Raw genomic sequence first — 16,806 nt, forward strand, 5'->3', positions numbered from 1 at the left:
ATTGATTCCGCTCCACTTTCTCAGAAATCATTAAAGTATAAAGGAACAAAAACACGTCCCACGGCGCGAATTACCGTCAGCCAGTCACCAGGATCAAGAAGAAATCTTTTTATTGCAGCGATACAACGCGTTTCGGGGAATCACTCCCCTTCATCAGGTACACAGAGCTGCACAAAGTAACAGCACAAGGCTACACATATTTATACTTACAAACATACCGCCCTTAAAGGGTCACAGGGTCAGAAGGGAGGAGATTTGGGTGTTGCCTAAATGATCAGTGGCAAATATAATGTGCATATCTGCAAGCTCTCATAATGAGCCGCCGATGTGCACATTAGAAACACATTTGTATTATATAAAGCTAGAAAAGCACACTGAAAATAGTCCGTTTTGTAAGTGACCTCAAAACAATACGCCCATATGGGGGCCGACCCTATGAGGTGTGCAATAGCAAACGCATCACAGGTTTCTAATCAAATAAGGCGATTGTAAAGTTCTATCAAGACTCTAGGACCTGTGTCACATGACCGGATCCCAGTCACGTGAGAGCCGTTGCTCGGTCACAAGGTAACAAAAGTGGTGAGGGGGCCGTCCTCTCTAAAGAAGCTAGCTCACGTCACTCAACCTGGTATCACATGGCTCACATCACGTGAGTAAGATCCGATCATGTGAGAGCCGTTACCTAGTTACAGGGACACTTGAATGGTGAGAGAGCCGTCTGACTTGCATTTCTATAACCGCACATCGCATAGTCAGGTAGAAACTTATCAGAGTCGTTTTTATAAACCAGAGGGCGCTCTCACTGGAAATCTACTGTGATTCAACAGAAAAAGAACATTTAGAACATTCACAAAAATAGAGGAGGGGAGGAAAAAGAAAAGCATATATTGTGAAGATCACATACATATAATGTTGCCCTACAGATACAATAACTAGATTCCTGAAAAATAAACAATGTTATTAAACATAAATAGGAAGTGGCATGATACGACCTTAAAAAGATTTAAAAAATTGAAAAATTGATATATATATAAAGGTCTACAGCACCCGCTCTTCCCAGGTGGTCTCCCATCCAAGTACTGGCCGAGCCCAACCCTGCTTTGCTTCTGAGATCGGACGAGATCAGGCGTACCCAGGGTGGCATGGCCAATAAATAAAGGAAGGGAAATATAAAATCTGATACTCCTTTTAAGAAAAGAATTAAATAATTTTAGCCACTTATTAGGTTTCTAATTAAGAAAGTCCTTCTACTAAAAGAATATTAATATTAAGAATTAAAAATATATAAAAAGAATTTTTATGTGATTGGGACGTCATCCAATCAAATCACATAATAAATTGACATTAGTCATGCAGGATTTGGGGGATACAGGTGGGTGCATGCGTGCAGTTGGTAAAAGTACACACGCATGCCACCACTATCCCAAAATACCTGATGATTGACAAACATCACCAATTGGTGGCGTGGTTGTCACCCTATTATTTTATCAGAAAGAAGAAGTTCAAGACAGCAGTAATGTAGTTAAGGGTCTGGATCTAATAGAGAAAAGACAAACATCTATTACTCATATTTTCCCTTTCCAATGATGACAGGGTGTATATATCATCAATTTATAGATTGATTTCAAATGCCTCATTAAGACCCTGGGGGCTCAGGCTATTAAGTTTATAGATCCAGAACATTTCACGTCTTTTGATTGTTTGTGTAATGTTCCGGGTGTCAGCATGAATTTTCTCTATAGGTATTACAAAAATACTTGAAAAAAGACCCTGATGTTTATCCGCAATATGTCTTGATACACTGTGCTGCATAAATTTCTTCTTAGTGTTTGAACGGTGTTTGTTCAACCTATTCCGTAACGTCTGTGTGGTGCGACCGACGTACTGTAATCCACATTGGCATTCCAGCACGTAGATCACATTATTTGACCCACAGTCCATTGGTTGCTTAATATTAAAAATTTCCCCAGTAGTATTACTACGAAAAGAGGTAGAGTTACGTATAGAAAGGCAACATAGACATTTAGATTGTCTACATTTAGTACTGCCCACTGGTCTAGATGGTATAAATGAACTAATGTTCAACCCAGTTGCTTTTTGATGGAATTTACGTAATTTAGTAGGTGCTAACAAATTTTTTAGGGTTTTAGCTCTCCTAAAAGTTAGGGGCGGGTGGCTTGGTAGGGATTTGCCTATGTATGGGTCTTTTTTAATAATATGCCAATATTTGGAAAGGATATTTCTCACGTCCTTATGATTACCACTATAAGTAGTAATAAAGTTGGTACCCCATTTAATATTTTGCTGTTTGTCCTTTGCCTGATCTTTCTGGTTGGCTAATAGGCAATTTTCTTGTGTAAGAGCCTTGGCTCGATTAAAAGCCGCCTCAATAACCCTATGAGGATAACCTTTTTTCTGAAATCTTCTCCGAATGATTTCACTCTGTGAGATGAAATCCCTAGTTAGCGAACAGTTCCTCCTTAATCTCTTAAATTGACTAAAAGGGATATTTGTCTTCCATTTTTTAAAATGGAGACTTGAATACTCAAGATAACTATTGCAATCGACCTTTTTAAAGAACGTACGTGTTATAATTTTGTCACCAACAGCATTCATTTCTAAGTCCAAGAATTCAATTCTTGAACGGTCATGTGTCCCGGATAAAGTGATACCCCAATTAGAGGAATTCAAGTATTGAATAAAGCCCATAATGGAATCAGAATCTCCATCCCATATGAAAAACAAGTCGTCTATATAACGACGATATAATACAATATTATCCGACCACTGGGTGGACTTATAAATGTACTGATCTTCAAACACTCCCATGAAAAGGTTCGCAAAACTGGGCGCGAAACGCGTACCCATTGCAGTACCTTTGCACTGGAGGTATAGTTGTTCACCAAAAGAAAATGTATTATGTGTCAGGATAAATTGAATGGATTTCAATATAAACGACTTTTGATCAACAGGTACAGAAGAATCTTTACCAAGGAAAGAATCAACACATTTTATTCCCAATTCATGATTGATATTTGAATATAGGGCCGCAACATCAAGGGCTATCCACGAATATGTATCTTTCCATGTGATTCCTTGGAGTGTAGTTATTAAAGAAGTGGAATCTTTCAAATAGGAAGGTAACTGAATTACATATTTCTGTAGCAAGATGTCCACATAGTGGGACAAATTGCAAGTCAGAGAGGATATCCCAGATATGATGGGGCGGCCCGGAGGATTCTGGACATCCTTATGGATTTTGGGTAGATGGTACCATCTACCCAAAATCCATAAGGATGTCCAGAATCCTCCGGGCCGCCCCATCATATCTGGGATATCCTCTCTGACTTGCAATTTGTCCCACTATGTGGACATCTTGCTACAGAAATATGTAATTCAGTTACCTTCCTATTTGAAAGATTCCACTTCTTTAATAACTACACTCCAAGGAATCACATGGAAAGATACATATTCGTGGATAGCCCTTGATGTTGCGGCCCTATATTCAAATATCAATCATGAATTGGGAATAAAATGTGTTGATTCTTTCCTTGGTAAAGATTCTTCTGTACCTGTTGATCAAAAGTCGTTTATATTGAAATCCATTCAATTTATCCTGACACATAATACATTTTCTTTTGGTGAACAACTATACCTCCAGTGCAAAGGTACTGCAATGGGTACGCGTTTCGCGCCCAGTTTTGCGAACCTTTTCATGGGAGTGTTTGAAGATCAGTACATTTATAAGTCCACCCAGTGGTCGGATAATATTGTATTATATCGTCGTTATATAGACGACTTGTTTTTCATATGGGATGGAGATTCTGATTCCATTATGGGCTTTATTCAATACTTGAATTCCTCTAATTGGGGTATCACTTTATCCGGGACACATGACCGTTCAAGAATTGAATTCTTGGACTTAGAAATGAATGCTGTTGGTGACAAAATTATAACACGTACGTTCTTTAAAAAGGTCGATTGCAATAGTTATCTTGAGTATTCAAGTCTCCATTTTAAAAAATGGAAGACAAATATCCCTTTTAGTCAATTTAAGAGATTAAGGAGGAACTGTTCGCTAACTAGGGATTTCATCTCACAGAGTGAAATCATTCGGAGAAGATTTCAGAAAAAAGGTTATCCTCATAGGGTTATTGAGGCGGCTTTTAATCGAGCCAAGGCTCTTACACAAGAAAATTGCCTATTAGCCAACCAGAAAGATCAGGCAAAGGACAAACAGCAAAATATTAAATGGGGTACCAACTTTATTACTACTTATAGTGGTAATCATAAGGACGTGAGAAATATCCTTTCCAAATATTGGCATATTATTAAAAAAGACCCATACATAGGCAAATCCCTACCAAGCCACCCGCCCCTAACTTTTAGGAGAGCTAAAACCCTAAAAAATTTGTTAGCACCTACTAAATTACGTAAATTCCATCAAAAAGCAACTGGGTTGAACATTAGTTCATTTATACCATCTAGACCAGTGGGCAGTACTAAATGTAGACAATCTAAATGTCTATGTTGCCTTTCTATACGTAACTCTACCTCTTTTCGTAGTAATACTACTGGGGAAATTTTTAATATTAAGCAACCAATGGACTGTGGGTCAAATAATGTGATCTACGTGCTGGAATGCCAATGTGGATTACAGTACGTCGGTCGCACCACACAGACGTTACGGAATAGGTTGAACAAACACCGTTCAAACACTAAGAAGAAATTTATGCAGCACAGTGTATCAAGACATATTGCGGATAAACATCAGGGTCTTTTTTCAAGTATTTTTGTAATACCTATAGAGAAAATTCATGCTGACACCCGGAACATTACACAAACAATCAAAAGACGTGAAATGTTCTGGATCTATAAACTTAATAGCCTGAGCCCCCAGGGTCTTAATGAGGCATTTGAAATCAATCTATAAATTGATGATATATACACCCTGTCATCATTGGAAAGGGAAAATATGAGTAATAGATGTTTGTCTTTTCTCTATTAGATCCAGACCCTTAACTACATTACTGCTGTCTTGAACTTCTTCTTTCTGATAAAATAATAGGGTGACAACCACGCCACCAATTGGTGATGTTTGTCAATCATCAGGTATTTTGGGATAGTGGTGGCATGCGTGTGTACTTTTACCAACTGCACGCATGCACCCACCTGTATCCCCCAAATCCTGCATGACTAATGTCAATTTATTATGTGATTTGATTGGATGACGTCCCAATCACATAAAAATTCTTTTTATATATTTTTAATTCTTAATATTAATATTCTTTTAGTAGAAGGACTTTCTTAATTAGAAACCTAATAAGTGGCTAAAATTATTTAATTCTTTTCTTAAAAGGAGTATCAGATTTTATATTTCCCTTCCTTTATTTATTGGCCATGCCACCCTGGGTACGCCTGATCTCGTCCGATCTCAGAAGCAAAGCAGGGTTGGGCTCGGCCAGTACTTGGATGGGAGACCACCTGGGAAGAGCGGGTGCTGTAGACCTTTATATATATATCAATTTTTCAATTTTTTAAATCTTTTTAAGGTCGTATCATGCCACTTCCTATTTATGTTTAATAACATTGTTTATTTTTCAGGAATCTAGTTATTGTATCTGTAGGGCAACATTATATGTATGTGATCTTCACAATATATGCTTTTCTTTTTCCTCCCCTCCTCTATTTTTGTGAATGTTCTAAATGTTCTTTTTCTGTTGAATCACAGTAGATTTCCAGTGAGAGCGCCCTCTGGTTTATAAAAACGACTCTGATAAGTTTCTACCTGACTATGCGATGTGCGGTTATAGAAATGCAAGTCAGACGGCTCTCTCACCATTCAAGTGTCCCTGTAACTAGGTAACGGCTCTCACATGATCGGATCTTACTCACGTGATGTGAGCCATGTGATACCAGGTTGAGTGACGTGAGCTAGCTTCTTTAGAGAGGACGGCCCCCTCACCACTTTTGTTACCTTGTGACCGAGCAACGGCTCTCACGTGACTGGGATCCGGTCATGTGACACAGGTCCTAGAGTCTTGATAGAACTTTACAATCGCCTTATTTGATTAGAAACCTGTGATGCGTTTGCTATTGCACACCTCATAGGGTCGGCCCCCATATGGGCGTATTGTTTTGAGGTCACTTACAAAACGGACTATTTTCAGTGTGCTTTTCTAGCTTTATATAATACAAATGTGTTTCTAATGTGCACATCGGCGGCTCATTATGAGAGCTTGCAGATATGCACATTATATTTGCCACTGATCATTTAGGCAACACCCAAATCTCCTCCCTTCTGACCCTGTGACCCTTTAAGGGCGGTATGTTTGTAAGTATAAATATGTGTAGCCTTGTGCTGTTACTTTGTGCAGCTCTGTGTACCTGATGAAGGGGAGTGATTCCCCGAAACGCGTTGTATCGCTGCAATAAAAAGATTTCTTCTTGATCCTGGTGACTGGCTGACGGTAATTCGCGCCGTGGGACGTGTTTTTGTTCCTTTATACTATTATCTTCTTGGGGGCTCCAGGCTTCTCCGTTTGAAGATCTTCTGTGATCCCGTGGCTGCAGACCGCCCTATCCAGACATCCAGGCTTGTTTGATAATACCTACAATAGTGTTGTGCCTATCCTTGCACAACCATATAAGGTGAGCCTTACCATCTCTCTCCATATATCAATATATACCCACAGAATTACCCTATGGTGCGCCCATCTGTGTTTTTTTTACAGATTTTAAACCAGCCTGATATATTACAGAAATCATTAAAGGGCATAGTTCACAATATCCGTTTAATTGTGAGTGATGCTCATGTTGAGGATGTGTCATGTTTCGTCCTTAGCGGTTTGCCTACTCCTCTAGTGTTGGGGCTACCCTGGCTCACTAAACATAACCCCACCATTGATTGGCAAGCGAGGCAAATAAATGGTTGGAGTGACTTTTACAGAGAGAATTGCCTCACGACATCTGTTTCTGAGGTTGCTACTAAGACTGTACCATCTTTTCTCTCTGAATTTTCGGATGTCTTCTCTGAGAGTGGAGTTCAGGATTTGCCCCCGCACAGGGAGTACGATTGCCCTATTAATCTCATCCCAGGCGCCAAGCTGCCTAAATCTCATTTATACAATCTTTCCCAACCTGAAAGGATCGCTATGCGTGCTTATATCTCTGAGAGTCTGAGAAAAGGACACATACGACCCTCGAAGTCACCTGTTGCCGCTGTTTTTTTCTTTGTTAAGAAAAAAGATGGTTCTTTAAGACCATGTCTGGATTTCAGGGAGCTGAATAGTATCACTATTCGTGACCCTTATCCGCTTCCTCTGATCCCGGACCTGTTTAACCAGGTTGTTGGGGCTAAAGTCTTTTCCAAATTAGATCTAAGAGGGGCATACAACCTGGTCAGGGTCAGAGAAGGAGACGAATGGAAGACGGCCTTCAATACCCCTGAGGGCCATTTTGAAAGTTTGGTTATGCCTTTTGGTTTGATGAATGCCCCAGGCGTTTTTCAGCATTTCGTGAACAGCATTTTTTATCATTTGATGGGAAAATTTGTATTAGTGTATTTGGATGACATTTTGATTTTTTCTCCTGATTTCAAAACTCATAAGGAACATTTACGTCAGGTCTTGCTCATCCTGTGGGAGAATAAATTATATGCGAAACTGGAAAAATGTGTGTTTACGGTTCCAGAAATTCAATTTCTGGGGTTTCTTCTCTCCGCTTCTGGTTTTCGCATGGACCCCGAGAAGGTCCGCGCTGTGCTTGAGTGGGAGCTTCCTGAGAATCAGAAGGCGCTGATGCGTTTTTTGGGCTTTGCCAATTATTACAGGAAGTTTATTTTGAATTATTCCTCTATTGTTAAACCACTCACTGATATGACCAGAAAGGGGGTAGATTTTTCTTCTTGGTAGGTAGAGGCGCGTAAGGCTTTTTCTAATATCAAGGAGAGTTTTGCTTCCGCTCCCATCTTGGTGCAACCTGATATTTCTTTACCCTTCATAGTTGAGGTTGATGCTTCTGAGGTGGGTGTGGGTGCGGTCTTGTCTCAGGGTTCCTCTCCTGCCAAATGGCGACCGTGTGCCTTTTTCTCGAAAAAACTCTCCTCCGCAGAGAGAAATTACGATGTGGGAGATAGGGAATTGTTGGCCATCAAGTTGGCTTTTGAGGAATGGCGCCATTGGCTAGAGGGAGCCAGACACCCTATTACCGTGTTTACTGATCTTTGTCCTCCTGGGAGGTTGTTTGTGCCTCTCGCTTTAAGACGCAAGATTTTTAAGGAACACCACGAAACGGTCCTTGCTGGGCACCCGGGGGCAAGAGCCTCACTGGATCTCATCGCTCGGAGATTCTGGTGGCCTGCGCTTCGTAAGTCGGTTGAGGGTTTTGTGGCAGCCTGCGAGACTTGCGCTCATGCCAAAGTCCCTCATTCACGGCCGTCAGGTCCTCTCCTTCCCTTACCCATTCCTTCCCGTCCTTGGACACATCTGTCCATGGACTTCATAACGGACCTGCCTCGTTCCTCGGGGAAGACTGTGATTCTGGTGGTGGTGGACCGTTTTAGCAAAATGGTGCATTTCATCCCTTTTCCTGGTTTGCCCAATGCTAAGACGCTGGCGCAGGCATTTATTGATCACATTGTCAAATTGCACGATATTCCTTCAGACATAGTCTCTGATAGGGGCATGCAGTTTGTTTCCAGATTCTGGAAGGCTTTCTGTTCTCGCTTGGGGGTTCGGTTGTCTTTCTCTTCTGCTTTCCACCCGCAGTCGAATGGCCAGACGGAGCGAGTCAATCAGAATATGGAGACATATCTGCGCTGTTTTGTGGCGGAGAATCAAGAGGATTGGTGTTCTTTTTTGCTTTAAATAACCGTCATCGGGAGTCCTCTGATAAGTCACCATTTTTTGGTGCATATGGGTTTCATCCGCAGTTTGGGACTTTCTCGGGAGAGGGGTCTTCTGGTTTACCTGATGAGGACAGATTCTCCTCGTCTTTGTCATCTATTTGGCAAAAGATTCAGGATAATCTAAAGAGCATGAGTGAGAGATATAAGCGTGTGGCAGATAAGAGACGTGTGCTTGGTCCGGACCTGAATGTTGGTGATCTGGTGTGGTTGTCTACCAAGAATATCAAATTGAAGGTTCCCTCCTGGAAGTTGGGTCCTAGGTTTATCGGGCCTTACAAAATCCTGTCTGTCATCAATCCTGTTGCCTACCGTCTTGATCTTCCTCAGACTTGGAAGATCCATAATGTTTTTCATAAGTCCTTATTGAAACCTTATGTTCAACCCATTGTACCCTCGCCTTTGCCTCCTCCTCCGATTATGGTTGATGGGAATCTTGAATTTCAGGTCTCTAGGATTGTGGATTCTCGTCTTGTCCGCGGTTCTCTCCAGTACCTTGTTCATTGGGAGGTTTATGGTCCTGAGGAGAGGATGTGGGTCCCAGTGACGGACATTAAGGCCTCTCGTCTCATCAGGGCTTTCCATAGGTCCCATCCTGAGAAGGTGGGCTCTGAGTGTCCGGAGTCCACTCGTAGAGGGAGGGGTACTGTCACAACCAGACAGCTGAGAAGCTCTGACAGAAGCCTTTCAGAACCTCCTCCTTGAGTTTTCCTTGTTGTGGTGTTCAGTTCCTCATCTCGTTAGCCTCTCTCAGCTGTCATGTAGTTGGACTGATTACATCCCTTTAAATTCCGCCCCATAATTCATTACTGGGCGGCTTATACTACTTCCTGGAGTGTGTGTGCATGCTGATCCTGTTTCCCAGTCTGCTGCAAAGTTAAGTGCTGTACATTTATCTGTTATTTTCTGTTTGCTGGATCCCAGGTGACCCTGACTCCCTCCGTGTCTGGTTTAGGGAGCCGGTGGTCGTGTCCCCTCACTATTGTAGGGTGTTCAGGGGTTATATAGTCGAGGTACATGGATATGCAACCATCCACCTTTGGGATCTTTGCATAGGCTGAGCAGCCAGGGAAAGTGCCAGGTTTTGTGCAGGGGTCTCCCTTTTGGTTCCTTAGCTTTGAATCCAGTGAGTCATATATGCATGTCGCATTGTCTTGTTTCCTGTACACCGTCCGTGACATCACTACGCTAGCTGCATGCGCCTAACTAACTCACTACCGCTAACAAGTACACGCTACATAAAGGGTACAAATATAACTTTATTTATTAACACCTGACGCACACGATATACAGTAAATACACAGCCTAAACTACACTACACATTCCCAAATTCCACCCATAAACTAACTATACAGTTCACACATACAAGTATATAACAACCCACCCCACCTGACTAATTCTATCCCTAAGGTACGACAAGGGTTAACGGTGGCACTGCAGGGGTGTATGCAGGCCACCGACACAAATACAGTATTGCAGGGCTACACAGTATACCCTGCAAATGTAGTAACCAGGGGTTATCCAGGGGATGCAGGGGTTAACCAGGGGATGCAGGGGTTAACCAGGGGATGCAGGGGGTTAACCAGGGGAATGCAGGGGGTTAACCAGGGGAATGCAGGGGTAACCCAGGGGAATGCAGGGGTTAATCAGGTATAAGGGTTCAGTAGGGGGGTCAGTATAGTGGTAGGGATAAGGGGGTGATACTTAAGGTTTATTTGCTCCAGGGGTCCTGCTCGTTCCTGAGCGCCGATTGCGGGTGGGCCGGCAGGGGTCCTCAGCCGGAGGGGGGGAACCGATCAGGGTGGAGGTCCGGTCAGGCCTCTCTTGTCCGGAGCGCAGGACGCGCTCTGCTTCAAGGTCGGGGGGGGGGGTCCCGATCCTCCTCTCCACGTGTGGGCTCTGACCCTAACCTGAGCGCAGGATGCGCTTTCCTCTAGGTAAGAGGGGGGGTCCAGTCCTAACTAACTTGAGTGCAGGGCCTCCGGATATTTATCCCCGGCGGCCCGCACTCCCGCGCCGCCCTCAAGGGGGAGCGCGCGCCCATTATTCACGTAGGCCGGCGCAGTGATATGACGTCACTGCGCCGGCCCGCATCACATCGGGGATGCGCTTCAGCAGACAGGCGGGAGAAGCCTTTGATCTCCCGCCTGCAGCACCTAGTATTCCGGACAGTGCGATAGTAGTCGCACTGTCGGAATGCGCATAATAGAATGTTTCTCCCCTTCTTCTATCATGCGCAATTATCTCCAGCAGAGCTGGAGGTAATTACAACAAAGGGCTCAGATTCTGTTGAATCTGAGCTCTTTGTATCCATCAGGATGACCGGACCCTTGTCCAGTCATTCTGATGCAATTAGCCAGATTGCATCGGTGTGAATGCTTGGGGCACATTCACACCGATGCACCTGGTTTCAGGTGTAGGGGGGGGGGGGCAACATTGTATAATATACATGTGTATGGATGCTTGGGGCACATCCATACACATGTATACATTAATCATATTCTAAGGGGGATTATAGATGATAAGGGGGCATAGATGACAAGGGGGCACAGTTGACCATATAAGGGGGCACAAGCCCCTACATTATAAGGGGGCACAAGCCCCTACATATTAAAAGGGGTCACATGTATCCCACAGGGGCCTCCATGAGCCCCTGTGGGCCACTAAGGGCAGATGTGCGCAGATGCTGGGAACATCTGCGCACATCCTCCTATAGCGTGATTAATGCATGCATATATATATATCATACATGCATGCACGTGTTTGCATGCATATATGTATATATATGCATGCGTCTCAACCCTTCCTCAACAATCCCCCTGTTGTCGGACTATATAATACGACAATATATTTGGGGAACGGGTTGAGATATACAAACCGGATTCCAAAAAAGTTGGGACACTAAACAAATTGTGAATAAAAACTGAATGCAATGATGTGGAGATGGCAAATGTCAATATTTTATTTGTAATAGAACGTAGATGACAGATCAAACGTTTAATCTGAGTAAATATATAATTTTAAAGGAAAAATACGTTGATTCTAATTTTCACGGTGTCAACAAATCCCCAAAAAGTTGGGACAAGTAGCAATAAGATAATTAAATGAAGTGGCTCACTGCTGATAGTGGGTGGTACGGTGCTGCAAACTCAGTTTGAGGACGCCCCACCTCAATAGAATAAGTAAATGTGGAAATAAAGGAGCGAGCACTCTTTTATGGCACACACTCAGATTTAATGATAAAAATTGCAATAACAAATTAATCAAACAATAAATAACACACTTAAAATACTATAAAATATTACCAATGGTATAAAATAAAATAATGGTCGACCATATATACGCCACTAATTGTAGGCAGCAATACAATGATGTATATATGAGGTCCAATGGTGTCCACAATGAATGTTAGATAAAGTGACAGTGCAATAAAGATTAAACAATAAATATCTGTGCTAATAACATAAGATATTAAATAGCAATATCTTAGTGAACAATAAAGTGATGAATGGGTGCGACAATCTTATGAAAAAATAATCTTATGAAAAAATAGGGGACGCCATATAGGGCCAAGCGCTGGATAATTGTGTGCACTAGTAAACTTGCGTTCCTTCCTGTAGAAATTGAAATTCGGTATATAGTCCGCAATCAACCGCAGTTAACAGTCCAACAGTTGTTTGTATTCGGTTGGTTAATAATATATCCTGAAAACGCAGTCTATAGTAGCTGTATGATTCTCACCTCTGTCTGGAGGTTATTCCTTGCTAGGAGTAAAGTGTCTTACCTCCTATGTTAGCGTGTTGCACGGTCTTTTTCTTGATACGATGCAGGAGTTCAGCTGGAGACGCTGTTACGTCCTCACAGCTCCCAAACTCTGGTAACCTAGCCCAAATCTTGCGGTATTACGGGTGGGACAGCAGTCCGATCTCCGTACTCACTGTGTTCAGGGCAATTGAGTTGTTACAAGGTTGCAGTCGTTACAAGGTTGCAATCTTTAAATCTTTCTGTCTTTAGAGCATGGCCATGCTAGGAGTTCTCTTTATGGAGGTTCCAACAGAGTGTCTGATAGCCCAGACGCGTTTCGGGATAGTACCAATCCCTTCCTCAGTGGTAGGGCTATCAGACACTCTGTTGGAACCTCCATAAAGAGAACTCCTAGCATGGCCATGCTCTAAAGACAGAAAGATTTAAAGATTGCAACCTTGTAACGACTGCAACCTTGTAACAACTCAATTGCCCTGAACACAGTGAGTACGGAGATCGGACTGCTGTCCCACCCGTAATACCGCGAGATTTGGGCTAGGTTACCAGAGTTTGGGAGCTGTGAGGACGTAACAGCGTCTCCAGCTGAACTCCTGCATCGTATCAAGAAAAAGACCGTGCAACACGCTAACATAGGAGGTAAGACACTTTACTCCTAGCAAGGAATAACCTCCAGACAGCGGTGAGAATCATACAGCTACTATAGACTGCGTTTTCAGGATATATTATTAACCAACCGAATACAAACAACTGTTGGACTCTTAACTGCGGTTGATTGCGGACTATATACCGAATTTCAATTTCTACAGGAAGGAACGCAAGTTTACTAGTGCACACAATTATCCAGCGCTTGGCCCTATATGGCGTCCCCTATTTTTTCATAAGATAATTTTTTCATAAGATTGTCGCACCCATTCATCACTTTACTGTTCACTAAGATATTGCTATTTAATATCTTATGTTATTAGCACAGATATTTATTGTTTAATCTTTATTGCACTGTCACTTTATCTAACATTCATTGTGGACGCCATTGGACCTCATATATACATCATTGTATTGCTGCCTACAATTAGTGGCGTATATATGGTCGACCATTATTTTATTTTATACCATTGGTAATATTTTATAGTATTTTAAGTGTGTTATTTATTGTTTGATTAATTTGTTATTGCAATTTTTATCATTAAATCTGAGTGAGTGCCATAGAAGAGTGCTCGCTCATTTATTTCCACAAGTAGCAATAAGAGGCTGGAAAAAGTAAATTTGAGCATAACGAAGAGCTGGAAGACCAATTAACACTAATTAGGTCAATTGGCAACATGATTGGGTATAAAAAGAGCTTCTCAGAGTGGCAGTGTCTCTCAGAAGCCAAGATGGGTAGAGGATCACCAATTCCCACAATGTTGCGCAGAAAGATAGTGGAGCAATATCAGAATGGTGTTACCCAGCGAAAAATTGCAAAGACTTTGCATCTATCATCATCAACTGTGCATAACATCAGCCGAAGATTCAGAGAATCTGGAACAATCTCTGTGCGTAAGGGTCAAGGCCGTAAAACCATACTGGATGCCCGTGATCTCCGGGCCCTTAAACGACACTGCACCACAAACAGGAATGCTACTGTAAAGGAAATCACAGAATGGGCTCAGGAATACTTCCAGAAACCATTGTCAGTGAACACAATCCACCGTGCCATCCGCCGTTGCCAGCTGAAACTCTACAGTGCAAAGAAGAAGCCATTTCTAAGCAAGATCCACAAGCTCGGGCGTTTTCACTGGGCCAGGGATCATTTAAAATGGAGTGTGGCAAAATGGGAGACTGTTCTGTGGTCAGACGAGTCACGATTCAAAGTTCTTTTTGGAAATCTGGGACGCCATGTCATCCGGACCAAAGAGGACAAGGACAACCCAAGTTTTTATCAACGCTCAGTTCAGAAGCCTGCATCTCTGATGGTATGGGGCTGCATGAGTGCGTGTGGCATGGGCAGCTTGCATGTCTGGAAAGGCACCATCAATGCAGAAAAATATATTCTGGTTCTAGAACAACATATGCTCCCATCCAGACGTCATCTCTTTCAGGGAAGACCCTGCATTTTTCAACAAGAAATTGCCAGACCACATTCTGCATCAATCACAACATCATGGCTGCGTAGGAGAAGGATCCAGGGACTGAAATGGCCAGTCTGCAGTCCAGATCTTTCACCTATAGAGAACATTTGGCGCATCATAAAGAGGAAGGTGCAACAAAGAAGGCCCATGACGATTGAACAGTTAGAGGCCTGTATTAGACAAGAATGAGAGAGCATTCCTATTTCTAAACTTGAGAAACTGGTCTCCTCAGTCCCCAGACGTCTGTTGAGTGTTGTAAGAAGAAGGGGAGATGCCACACAGTGGTGAAAATGGCCTTGTCCCAACTTTTTGGGGATTTGTTGACACCATGAAATTCTGATTCAACATATTTTTCCCTTAAAATGGTACATTTTCTCACTTTAAACTTTTGTTCTGTGATTTATGTTCTATTCTGAATAAAATATTAGAAGTTGGCACCTCCACATCATTGCATTCAGTTTTTATTCACGATTTGTATAGTGTCCCAACTTTTTTGGAATCCGGTTTGTATTTGCCCCCCTCCTCAACCCCATCCTGGGTGGAAGTTCAGGAAGAACTGTAGTGCACAATGATCTTTAGGTACTTAGACATCCCTAATCCAGCTTCCTCCGACCTGCCCTTCACCGTAACCTACTCCTCCGTCCACAGGATACACCGTCTTCTTCTCGCTGGAACTTTGATACCACACACCCACAGTCTCTCAGTAGTTCTGCCGATCTTCAGGTATGGCCCGCCTCCAAGGAATCTGGAGCGGGTTCACCCTCGCAGTCTTTATCTGGCCTTTCTTTAACAGTCTTTTAGTGTCGGTCACCCCCACTTTGGAGTGACCACACCCCCACAGTCTCTCGGTAATTCTGCCGATCTTCAGGTATGGCCCGCCTCCAAGGAATCTGGAGCGGGTTCACCCTCACAACCTCAGTCCCAACTTTCTTTAATCACAACTTTCGTCCAACATCTGTTTCCATCTTGACTGGTGCGGTTCTCCCGTGGACAGATTAATAGGTCTTTACAAGGCAGGTCAGACTCTTAAGCGGTGATGTCATAGTACCTAAATTCTACTGCGGAGAACACCTCCGCTACACTACACATCCAGCCCTTCCCTTAAGAACTTCACCGTTCCAGGGTTCAAGGTGGCAAAAGGCAAACAAAGGATGCCTGTCCCTATTGTGACCTAACCTTATCCCCATTCACACAAAATACATGTCCCATCCCTCCCAACACCACCAAATTCCATTATATGTCTGTACCCATAGAGCCTCACGCAACCTGGCATTCCTCTCTACCTCCAAAGACACAGGTAGGTCGTAGACCCCCGTGTCAATGGGAAACGACTATAGGATGCAAATGTGTACAGTCAAATATAGGCTGTCACACATTTGCACCTAGAGTGTCCATGGGTACACAATCGACCGACAAACAAAATCAATAAATACAATGTGCTATGGGGTTTCAGGGTAGTATAGGTTATACGTCCCGAACCCTCATAGGAAACAAAGTGTGTCCATACAATATTTGGCTACAGGAACAATGTTTGAGTTATGTCCTGAGCTTCCTCCTCCAGATAGTTCTGTAAAGTTCTGTCTGGTTCTGGTGTATTTGGTCAATAAGTCCCTTGACCCTCCGATACACAGTCTAATGTAGATGACGATCACCAGAACCAGAAGAAGTTTCACTGGGTGAAACAAGTGATAAGCTCTTCCACCCGAACGTCTCCAAGTCTTCCTCCAGAGTCTGAGATAACGCTCCCGCTGGATTGTGGCACAGTCTTCCATCTCTAGAACACCTCTAGACAGAGGTCGCTTGGTTGCCAAAATCCAGTGGGATCCTCTGGAGCTTCACAAGAGTGTCAGGGGGAATAGCTGGCCTCTTCTGTGGCATCTCCTGGTTTTTTCTTCCGCTCCACATAAAACACACCTATGGCAGAAGAAAATACCAGGCGCTCCCAGGGGAATTTCTCCCCTAACAGTGCTGTTAAATGTACAAAAAATTCTCAGCACCAATACCTTTGACCCATGGGTAGAGAAAGGT

The 16,806-nt window shown here is 42.9% G+C and overlaps 2 pseudogenes; one reads left to right on the top strand and one right to left on the bottom strand.

Moving 5' to 3' along the window:
- Nucleotides 1-1,035: 1,035 nt before the first annotated feature.
- LOC122925205 lies at nucleotides 1,036-1,154 on the bottom strand (annotated as a pseudogene).
- Nucleotides 1,155-5,390: 4,236 nt separating this feature from the next.
- Nucleotides 5,391-5,509, top strand: LOC122925216 (annotated as a pseudogene).
- Nucleotides 5,510-16,806: the final 11,297 nt, after the last annotated feature.

Source organism: Bufo gargarizans, chromosome 1 (genome assembly GCF_014858855.1).
Source record: "Bufo gargarizans isolate SCDJY-AF-19 chromosome 1, ASM1485885v1, whole genome shotgun sequence".
NCBI lineage: Eukaryota > Metazoa > Chordata > Amphibia > Anura > Bufonidae > Bufo > Bufo gargarizans.